The following is a 10,706-nucleotide window of genomic DNA, read 5'->3' as shown; positions in this document are numbered from 1 at the left end:
CCGCGCCTGGGGCTGTGTGCGCAGGGGGTCAGCATCTCAGGCTCTGGCCACGTTTCTCGTTTGCCCCCGTGCGCGATCAAGATCCGGGAGCCCGCGCTCCTGTGCCGTGGCGGACGGGGTCCTACGCAGACCTGTCTGGGAAGGCAGAGAGCGCGGGTGGCCATCTACGTGTGAGTCGCCAGGTGGGAACGAGGGGCCTCCGGAGGACCAGGGACCCACAAGGGGAGACCTGCCACGTGGGCTTCGCGGGACAGGAAACGCCCCCAACTGGGGAGCGATGTTTGTGGAACGTGGCTTGAGGGTCGAGCAAACTCGGGCATCATTTTCCCTCCGTAACAAAGCAGCGAGCAGATGCTGGAGTTACGTCCGACGATAACGGCGCCTTGAACGGATCTTTAATTCTGAGGGGCCGGGTCTGGGAAAGGCTACGGGCTACGGGGGCAGAGGACCCATGGTCGGGGGGTACCCAGGGCCAGATGGGGATCAACGGTCAGGGGGAGACCCATGGCTGCCGTGCCCAGGAAGGGCCAGGAAGGGCTTGTCCGGGGTGGGTCCCATTATGGAACGTCGTGCCACAGGGTGAGAAGTAGTGAGCTGGTCCTCAAGAGGCGGGCGCTCCGGCCTGGAAGTCCTGCGGGGGGTGCCAGGCTTCGGGGAGCGTCGCCGGGGCTGCCAGGGCGCACACGCGGGGCCGTGGGGCTGGAACCGGCAGGCACATCCCGTGCGGGCCAGGGCGTCCCTGGCAAACGGCGGCGAAGGGCCACGGGCAAGGTTGCAGTAAGACCCAACTCGGTTAGAGGAAAAAGCAACAGATTTTTAGTTAAAATTACCTCCTGAACTTCCTGTCTGCTTTTTGGGTCTGAAAGAGGAAGTGACACTTCACAGCCTAAGAAGCCAGTTCGGAAAGGGCCCCCTGAACGTGCAGGGTTCCCAGGGAAGTGGGGGGGGGTGGGTGGCAGGGCAGCTGCGGCTGGGAGCCAGGGCGTGAGACGGGGGTGCCAGGCGGTGCCGTCCACCCTGCCCATGCCCACAACTCAGCCCCTCCGTGCAGAGCGCAGGCCATGCCCGGAGCTCCGGGGCCTCTGCGGGTTCAGCCTCTTGACTGAGCTCCTGGACCTTCCCAGAGGGGCTGCGGCAGGCCCCTATGAAGGGAGGCCAACAAGGTCCCCGGAGGGCGCCCCCCTCCCTCCTGGGCCCTGCTGTGCTCCTGCCCACGGCGCCTGACCCAAGGGAGGGCCTGCCCAGGGCCACACTCCAGGGCCCCCCGAGCCCCGCGCATGTCAGCAGGGAAGCTTCCTGGCATCGCTCAGAGACGGGAGCCCCGCAGCAGGTGGACCAGGGAGGCAGGCAAGGAGGTGAGGCAGCCATGTAGAGTAAGGGTCAGACAGGAAGCTCTGGGGACCAAAGGATACGATTAGATAAACACACAAACTAGCTTGGAAATTGTATCAAATTCCTCAATGGCCGCAGTTTTTTCTGAAAAAAATTTCCAGAACAGCTGGACTCATTCCTCTAGACCATCAGGCCAACCTCCTGATCTTACTCCATCAAAAAAGATTGGCCTCATTCATTCAGACAAGAACATTTAACAGACTGAACCCAAACCCAGGGCCCTTGGGACCACTCTCATTGGGTTCTGCTGGAGGAGGGTCAGACGGAGGGGAGACAGGGCAGGCCTCACTCCCCAGCTCCCTCCAGAGAGGTCAGCTGTGCCCTGCTCCAGACCCGCTCCAGGCCTCGCTCCAGATCTGCTCCAGGCCCACTCTAGACCCTGTTCCAGATCTGCTCCAGGCCTCAGTCCAGACCTGCTCCAGATCTGCTCCAGACCCTTCTCCAGGCCCCACTCCAGACCCACTCCAGACCCCGCTCCAGACCTGCTACAGGCCCTGCTCCAGACCTGCTACAGCCTCTGCCCCAGGCCACCCTCCAGGCCCCACTCCAGACCCTGCTCCAGATCTGCTCCAGGCCCCACTCTAGGCCCTGCTCCAGGCCCCACTTCAGACCTGCTACAGGCTCTGCCCCAGCCATCCTCCAGGCCCCACTCCAGACCCTGCTCCAGGTTCGCTCCAGACCCTGCTCCAGATCTGCTCCAGACCCTACTCCAGGCCCCACTCCAAATCTGCTCCAGGCCCTGCTCCAGGCCCTGCTCCAGGCCCTGCTCCAGATCTGCTCCATGCCCCACTCCAGACCCTGCTCCAGATCCTGCTCCAGATCGGTTCCAGGCCCCGCTCTAGGCCCCGCTCCAGGCCCTACTCCAGATCTGCTCCAGGCCCCACTCCAGGCCCCACTCCAGATCTGCTCCAGGCCCTGGTGCAGGCTATGTTCCAGATCTGCTCCAGGCCCCACTCCAGGCCCCACTCCAGGCTCCGCTCCAGACCCTGCTCCAGACCCTGCTCCAGACCCTGCTCCAGATCTGTTCCAGGCCCCACTCCAGGCCCCACTCCAGATCTGCTCCAGGCCTCGCTCCAGGCCCCTCTCCAGACCCCGCTCCAGACCCTGCTCCAGATCTGCTCCAGGTCCCACTCCAGGCCCCACTCCAGGCCCCACTCCAGATCTGCTCCAGGCCCTGCTCCAGGTCCTGCTCCAGATCTGCTCCAGGCTCTTTTCCAGGCCCTGCTCCAGAGCCCACTCCAGACCCTGCTCCAGATCTGCTCCAGGCCCCTCTCCAGGCCCTACTCTAGGCTCTGCTCCAAGTGGGGCACTCTGTAGGTGCTTACCCACTGGGCTGAGCAGTCACGCTCTATGGCTTGTGCACTTGTGTTGCTTGTGGGCGCTGACGCCCCCGGAGTTAAAAACAAGCCTCTCGCATTTCACCCTATTGTGTCTTCCTACGCAGCCACACCATGAATGGTGAGTATTTGCATGGCACGTTGTTAGAAGTCACAGCTCATCGGATCTTCATAATAACAGTGCAGGTAGGACAAGCAAGAATGTCCCTTCCCAGTGGCAAGGAAGCTGAGCAAAACCACCCGCCTGTCACACTGCAGATAGCAGAATCTTCCAGTTCCATATTACGGCCTCTTTCTACTGTGCTGGGGTCCCTGCTCTACCAGCTGAGCTCCTGGGTGTCCCCCCAGGGGGTTCAATTGTTGGTATGTACCTGCGGTCACGTCAGGATTTCCTGGGAGCCGTGAGCAAAGTCCCATCCCAGCGCAATTATGTCACAGGGTCTGGAGTGGGCCCCAGGTACCAGGTTTTAAGGCTGCCCAGGTGAAGAATTCCAGGGTGAATATTCCAGGAGCCACCCAGCCTGGCTCTGGGGATTGGGGCGCTGGTGACAGCCACACCTGAAGGAAATCCCACCTCCCGATTTTACGGCACGAAGACCAGGCCCCAGGGGTCTGTGACCCAAGGCCGGCAAGGCACCCAGGGCGAAAGTCTAAGGCAGGGTTCGCCTACAGGGGCCTACACGCCCTTGACCCCGCTAGCACGCCTCCCCTGCCACATGGCACCGTCCTGGCCCTGCTGACCCCAGGCTGAAACCGTGGTTAGGTGTTCAGAAACGTTGCAGCCAGTTGCGAAGGCGCTGGCAGCGTGCGGACGGCTGCAGCAGGTGCGGCGTGCTCGTGCTGCAGAAACGGGCACACGCGGCGGGACTGGGGTGGGCCCGGCTCCGTCCTGGAGGGCCACTTTGCCAGCGCACACTGTTCCCTGGTCTCTGAGCCCAGAACCCTCCCCAGATTATTTATCTGGATTTTTGCATTTCCTGTCCAAACGTCCTAACTGATGAAATGCTGTTTAGCTAAAAGCACCCTCCGCAGCAATCAGCCAAGGGCATTTTCTCTAAATAACGATGCTCTACAGGGGCCCCTAGTTTATTTGCAAAACCCAGGAATGAACTGTTAGTGTCTTTTTTTTTTTTTTTAATGTTGAATGGCTGCTTTTCCACAGGAGGACCACCCCCCAGCCCAGCAGACTGGTTATCCGCAGGGCTCCCCAGCAGCAGCAGCCTCTCGAGGTTCTCCCCAGGGAAACCCCCAAAGACTGCATTGTTCGCTCAAGAAACGGTCCTCAGCTCCAGGACACATCACTTGTGTGGCTTGATTTACAGTAGCTCCTTTTGATAAGGGGAATTTCCATCAGTTCGTTAAAATGTTTTTAACGGCCTCTATTTTTAACACTTTCAGCTGAGGCCCCCTTTGTCTTTTTAAGTCCGAAATCCAAGTACTTTCTCTTCTCAGGGAACTGTCTTGTTACAGCAGCCTTGGGGCTTTCTGGTCATGCATCCGTCCACCCAACCACCCACCCAGCATCCATCTATCCATCATCCACCCATCCATCACTCCATCCACCCACCTAGTACCTACCCATCCATCCATCCATCCCTCCACCCATCCATCCACACAGCATCCGCTCACCCATCCATCTACCCACCCACCCAGCATCCATCCATCTACTGACCCATCCACCCACCTAGTACCTATCCATCCACCCACCCATCCAACTAAATCCATCCCTCCACCCATCCATCCACTCATCCAGTATCTATCCATCTACCCATCCATCTACCCACTCAGCATCCATCCACTCATCCAACCATCCATCCACCCATCCAGCCACCCACCCACCCATCCATCTAATCCAGCCACCCACCCAGCACCCATCTACTCGCCCACCCAGTATCTAACCACCCATCCAGCCAGCCAGCCACCCACCCAGCATCCATTCATCCAACTATCCAGCATTTATTCACTGGATATTCATTCCCCGCCCCCGCACCACAGGAGGGTTCAAATGTTCACTGAGTGCTGAGTCAGGTAGAAACTGTTCGAGGCACTGGGGATGTGGCTGTGCTGCAGAGAGAGCAGGTGAACAAGAGAACGACCAGGTGATCAGGGCTCTGGAAGAGAATCAAGAGAGTGACAGTGCAGAAGGGGAACTTTGTGTTCTTTAGAGGGGTCTGAGGAGGTGGTGTGTGTGCAGACCCACCCCCTGTGCCCTGCATTCATTCTGGGCAGTGAGGAGCTGTGACCAGCTGGAGGGAAGACACATGCTCAACCATCAACCTTCTCCCACGGCCGGACTCAAGCCCGCACCTGCTGCCAGAGACACCAGGAAGAAACCAGGTGGCGGGGGAGGCCAGTGGAGGAGGGGGTACTTCCCCGCAGGGTCTGGGCTCACCCAGTGGTGAGCAGGGACTCGGGGCCCCCTAGACCTGCTCCTCAGGATGGAGGATGGCTGGGCTTATCCTGCAGTGGGTGGGTTTACTTTGAAGCGGTAGAACACACGGTACGTTGATACAGATGTGCATTCACTGGGACGGTGATTGCTCCTGCTCCCCCTCCTCTCCCCGGCTCCAGCAGCGTGTTGTTTTGCCCGAATCTTCAGCCCACTGCCCTGGGAGGGCTCTTCCTGCCACCGGGGCCCGGGTCATCCAGGCACTGGGCTGGGCGTGTCAACAAGTGCCTGGCAATTGCGTGGGGTTCCCACAGCATGATCCGTCTGCACAGGCTCCAGATCCCTGGGGTGTTCTGACGTTGGCAGGCGTGGGACAGGGGCTGGCACGCGTGTCCGGAAGGGCGTTGTCTGGGTGAGCAGGATGGGAGCTGCCCTCCCTCCCCTGACCACCCCCTAGCTGCTGGAAAGGCCCCACATCTCAGGTCCCCAGCATTGGAAGGGCCTGCCCACCACAAGGGCTGGGGTTCACAGCTGTTGGCAGAGAAGGGAGGGGACTCAGCCCTGGCACAGACTCTGAGGCAACTGTCCCTTATCCCGTGGTGGGTGGAGGAAGGAGGGAGACCTGAGCCTCTCTCTCGTGGTGGACGGGAACTTGATGAAGCTTTTTCCAGAATCCGTTCCCAGATAACCTCTGACATTAGCTGCCATGGCTAATGCCCTGTGCTTCAGCCTCAGAAAGACCTAGAAATGATCCATCGGTGCCCTTGGCTTTCAGAGGCCCCGGTGGCCTGTTAGATGCCCACATGCAAGTGCTGGGGCCCTGCTCTGTGGTCCCGACCCCCATGGGGCCCATCTCTGTGGTCTTGACCTCCCATGGGGCCCATCACTGTGGTCCCAACCCCCGACGGGGCCCATCTCTGTGGTCTTGATCCCCATGGGGCCAGACCCTGCGGTAATGGAACAAGATCTACATTTATCTTCTGACCTGAAAACATGCAAGAAATCAGGATTCAGAATGATATGCCCAGGACAATCCCCCAGGAACAGCGTGTCTGGGGACCGGGGATTTGGCCGGTGTGAGCAGGAGGCTGAGGGAGGGACATGCAGGCGGACGCCCACGACGGCTACACCCTCCAGGTCGGCGGCCTGCACAGTGGCCCTGCTCCCTCGCCTCCTCCATGGGCTCAGGGGGTCTCTGGCTTCCAAGAGGCCTCGTTCTCGCCTCGGTGTCCGCTCACCTGCCCCACCTCCTCCCTCCTGCACCCGCCCGCTCACACGTGCCTCGGGCTCCCCCTTGAATGCCCACCTCCTGCACAAGCCTTCCCCGTGCTCCTAGGGGTGGCGGTGTGGCAGGACCCCATCACCTCTGCAGGAGGCAGAGAGCGACAGTAGGCCCTGGCGGGTCACCTGGGCCCTGGGGTGCTGTGAAGAGCCTGCCCCAGGGGCATGGGTTTCAGCACCACTACCCTCTGTGGCCCGTTCTGACACCGTGTGTCCCAGGGGAGAGGGCTGCTTCTCCAGGGAAGGAGGAAGTGACAGGTGGGCGCGACGTGGCACGACAGGCCCCCACACCCGGGGCTGAGGAGGGCAAAGTGGGGTCGGGGGGGGATGTGCAGGACGGGACTGGTCACCGAGAGGGCAGGGACACCAGCGATGCCAACAAGCCAAACGCAGCCAAGGAAGGCAGCGCAGGCCCTGTCCGGGGCAGGACTCCTCCCAGGCCCACTGGGGGCCCGGCTCCGCGGGAAGCAGAGCCGCACCCTGGCCGCCACCCGCGACCGGCCGAGGGCACCCCACCCCAGCACCGACAGCCCACGCGGCCCCAGACTGCGTGCAGTTTGAGGACGGTCGCAGGCAGCAAGCTAGGCCCCCGGGTCAGGGCCCCCCCGCCCACCCCCTGCCACCACAGGGCAGTGGTGACGCCGGTCACTCTGCGTGTGCAGCGGCAGCCGCCTCTCTGTGCCCAAGACGGGCCGGGTTAGGGCCCCTGCCACCCCTGTGCCCTGGAGGGGCCTTCGCTCTCTAACTTCGGAAAACCCCTCCAGAAAAGTCTAGTAAAAGCAGGTGTGCGGTTTATTGCAGGAGGAAATAAAGCACAACAGCGGGGCAGCCACGCTCGGGCGGCCACCCGTGAGGGGCCGCGGCCCGGAACCCCTCCTGCACCGCCAGGCGCCAGGGCGCGCAGCCCACCTGGGGCCGTGGGCGCTGGCCTGGCCTTGGTGGCCGGCGCTGGGCTTCGGCGTCCCCCGAGGGCCCCCGTGCATGCGGCGTGAGTGTGGCCCGGCCGGCCCTCAGCTGGGGCGCCGTGGGGGGCCCGCAAGGCTCACTGTCGGGGTGGTGAGGCTCAGCCCGCGCCCCCCGAGAATTACGACTGCTTTTGTGAGCCGACCCCATCTCAATCAGCGGGGAGAAGGCAGCGGCGGGAGGGGTGCCAGGGGCCGGATGAGAGCGCGGGCCGAGGAGGGGGCCCGGCCTCAGCAGGTGCCGCGGGCCTGCTCACCCCCGGGCCCGGCTGTGACTCGGCTGCGCTGACCCCGAGGGGGGCTCCAGGGGCACAGGCCCCCCGCCGCCCTGTCCCCCAGACGGCACCCCGATGCCTGTCCCAGCCATTTCCTGAGGCCCCGGGGTGTGTCTCCTGGCGGCGGGGGGGTGCGGGGGGGTTGGGGGCAGATCCGGGGGCCTCACCAGACCTCGACAGGCCGGCTCTCGGGCCCATTTCCTCCTGGGTTCAGGGCTGCCTCGTGGGATTAAAGGCATCTCCCACCTGAGCACCGAGACTTACTGATTTTTGTAAATCATGAGTAAGTAGATGGAGCAGGTGCTGGGATCGGCGGCCAAGAGACCGATTTATGTCCAGAACATTCTATATCACAGCCCAGCACACGTATTACGAGGCGATCTTCCCACGAGGTACAGTCACGTCTCGTGCTGAGACTTGACGTGACTCATTTTCGCCAGGGACCCGGGCGCTGCTGCAGGCGGCTCAGAGCGGAAGTGAGGGAGCCTAAGTTCACGAGGCGCAGGCAGGGAGCCAGGCACCCCCAGGCGGGCTGCGTCCCCGGGAACAACTCCTGTGCGGCCGCGCTCGTTGGCAGAGGCCGCGGCGATCAAGGTGCTGCAGCCCGAGGGCCTCCCCACGGCCGGCGGCTCCCACGGTCGGTCGGGGGTGGGGGTGGGGCCTCGGTCACGGCCGCTGCCCAGCTACACGCTGGCGGCTGCACCCCCTTGTCTGGCGTCTGCCCCAGCTGCCCGGGCGGGTCCCACCTCCCTTCCCTTCTCTCATAAGCACTCCCGCGGTCGGGGTAGGCCCACCCTAATCCAGGGTGATCTCATCCCCTAAGTTAATTACACCTGCAAATAGGATCTGCACTCATGGGTGCCGGGGCTGCGGCGGGCGTGTCTCCTTGGGCCACTGTCCAGCCCGCCCCCCGCCGCCTGGGAACAAGATCGGCCCACTCTGCTACCAGTCATGTATAATTCACAGCAAGTGAAAGCCCAGGAGGAGTTACTGTTCCTACAGGACATCCTCTCTGAGTCTTTGTTGCTCATTCTGAATTCCCTTACACTCAGTCCCCAGAGAATGACTCAGGGCCTGTAGGATGACAGATGTCACTGTTATGCTCACTGGTTACCTGGGGCTGCAGGCATAGGCTCTGGAGACGTGGGAGCTCTGCTCTGCACACGGGGCCTATGGGGCCCCCCGGGTAGGCGTCCAAAGAACCCATAGGCCTGGGGCTGAGATTTGAGAGGCTGGGCTTTGGGGCTCTGTGCACAGGGTGGGGTGGGGCACGGATGGAACCTTCGGAAAGACCCACCCTGAGCATCCCTTTCTCTCCCAGCCTCACTTCCTCTTCCCTGAAACCTCTCCCTTCAACACCCAAGCTGGCGAGCATCATTCCCAACTCAAAAGCCCAAACCACCACCACAAAACTCCAATCTTCTGCCCGGCCCTCCCCTCCCACAGTTCCTTCATCTTGCAGAGGTTGGCCTACCTCAGGGCCTTTGCATCTGTTGCTCCCTCTCCTACGGTGCTCCCCTGCGGGTCTCTGAGGGCACACACTCCGCACTCCAGTTGGTCTCTGCTCAGAGAAGCCTGGTCACCCCCACTCGTGCCTTCCCCACAGAGTCCTGGCCATGCTCTACTGCATTTGTATGGAATCTAGTCTTCTCCACCCCAGGTCCCCAGCACCTAGAACAGCGTCTCTCCTGTAGCTGTCACCGCCAACACCTGAGGTGCTCAGCAAGTAATAATCTGTCAATGGATAAGGGCTGGACCCTTGCTCCTCTGTCCTGGGAGAAGCAGTGGCTTCTTCCTTACCTCCCTGTCCTCCCACCCAGGTCCATCTCAAGTGCAGCATGCCCCCCCCCAACACACACCCTCCTGGGCTGCCCTTGGGTCGACTGGTGTCTGGGTTCCCTCTGCCTCCTCACTGGAGATAAGGAGCTGGCAGGGTCTGGGGAGGCAGGGGTGTTTACAGGGAACAAGGTTAGGTGGGAAGTGCTGGGTAGGGTGGAGCAGGCACCTGGGGAGGCTAAGGGTTGGGGGCATTAACCAACCAGGTATGAGGGACTCACCCTGGCCCTGCTGCACCTTCCATCCCCCAGGAGCTGAGGCTCCAGACCCCACCTTCTATAGGCTGCTCTGCTCCTCAGGTGTGTGTCGGTTCCTGGGATGGGACCCCAGGCCTCTGTAGTTCTAACTGGAAGGAATCAGGTAGAGCCTGGAGCCAACAGCTCTGGGGGCACGGGGGCAGTGCTCTGGGCCATAGGCTTATCCCTGGAGACCTAGTCAACAGGAGGAAAGTAGTTGCATCACGAAGCATCTATTTGCACAAATTGACCTACAGGGGCCGAAGGACACCCGGGAGTAGGTATTGTTATGAGCTCCCAGGAAGAGAGTGGAGAGGTTGGAAGAGGGGAGCATAAGAAAAAAAAAAAAAAAGAAAAGCATGTAGAAAGACCAGGGAAAACATAAAGCAGTATCAGAAAAGAAATGTAATCATACTGTGCTACTGGCCAAGAGACTCTTCTGCGGTCAGGGTGGGCCTAGGGGCTCTGACGGAGACCTGGTCAGTGTCATCTGTGATGGACAATCTCCCTAGTGACCATGGACAGAAGTAGACTAGAATCTCTGAGAAAATTCTAGGGATTTTTAGAAGACCAATGCACGTTTCTCTTCCCCAAACACTCACAGAGAACTCAGAAAGCCCCAAAAATTGGGGCCACTGGGATTTATTTTCCAGAGAGAAGCACATTCCAAATTTGCACTCTGACCACAATTAATGGGACGAAGTCCCTCCGTGTCCATGGCTCCCAGGAAAGCAAACAGAAGCAAAGCCCCACTGCAGGGTCCACCCAGCCCTAAGCCGAGGCCCCTCCAGGCAATACTCGCCTTGTTGAGCAATTAATTGCTCTAGGCGTACCTCTGCAAACGTGTCCCGAGTGCCTGCTCCATGCTCAGCGCCAGGAAGTCAAGAAGCAGATGAAACAGTCAGACAATCTGTCCTAGGTGGCTTCCATCTGGCCCCCTCTCTGCTTCAAGGAAGCCCCTCACTTTGCAGGATTCTGTGAGAGGAAGTAGGGTATAC

The 10,706-nt window shown here is 61.0% G+C and overlaps 1 long non-coding RNA gene across 1 annotated transcript; it reads right to left on the bottom strand.

Moving 5' to 3' along the window:
- Positions 1-4,669: 4,669 nt before the first annotated feature.
- On the bottom strand, positions 4,670-9,944 carry LOC144302048 (uncharacterized). Its single transcript, XR_013368953.1, has 3 exons — positions 9,694-9,944; positions 9,111-9,307; positions 4,670-4,840 (listed from the first exon to the last, which is right to left on the bottom strand). It is a non-coding gene; the product is annotated as an uncharacterized LOC144302048 (long non-coding RNA).
- Between the last annotated feature and the right edge of the window lie 762 nt (positions 9,945-10,706).

Source organism: Canis aureus, chromosome 30 (genome assembly GCF_053574225.1).
Source record: "Canis aureus isolate CA01 chromosome 30, VMU_Caureus_v.1.0, whole genome shotgun sequence".
NCBI classification, from domain to species: Eukaryota; Metazoa; Chordata; class Mammalia; order Carnivora; family Canidae; genus Canis; species Canis aureus.
Note: the sequence above shows the minus strand (reverse complement) of the source record. Positions and strands in the feature narration are given on the sequence as shown.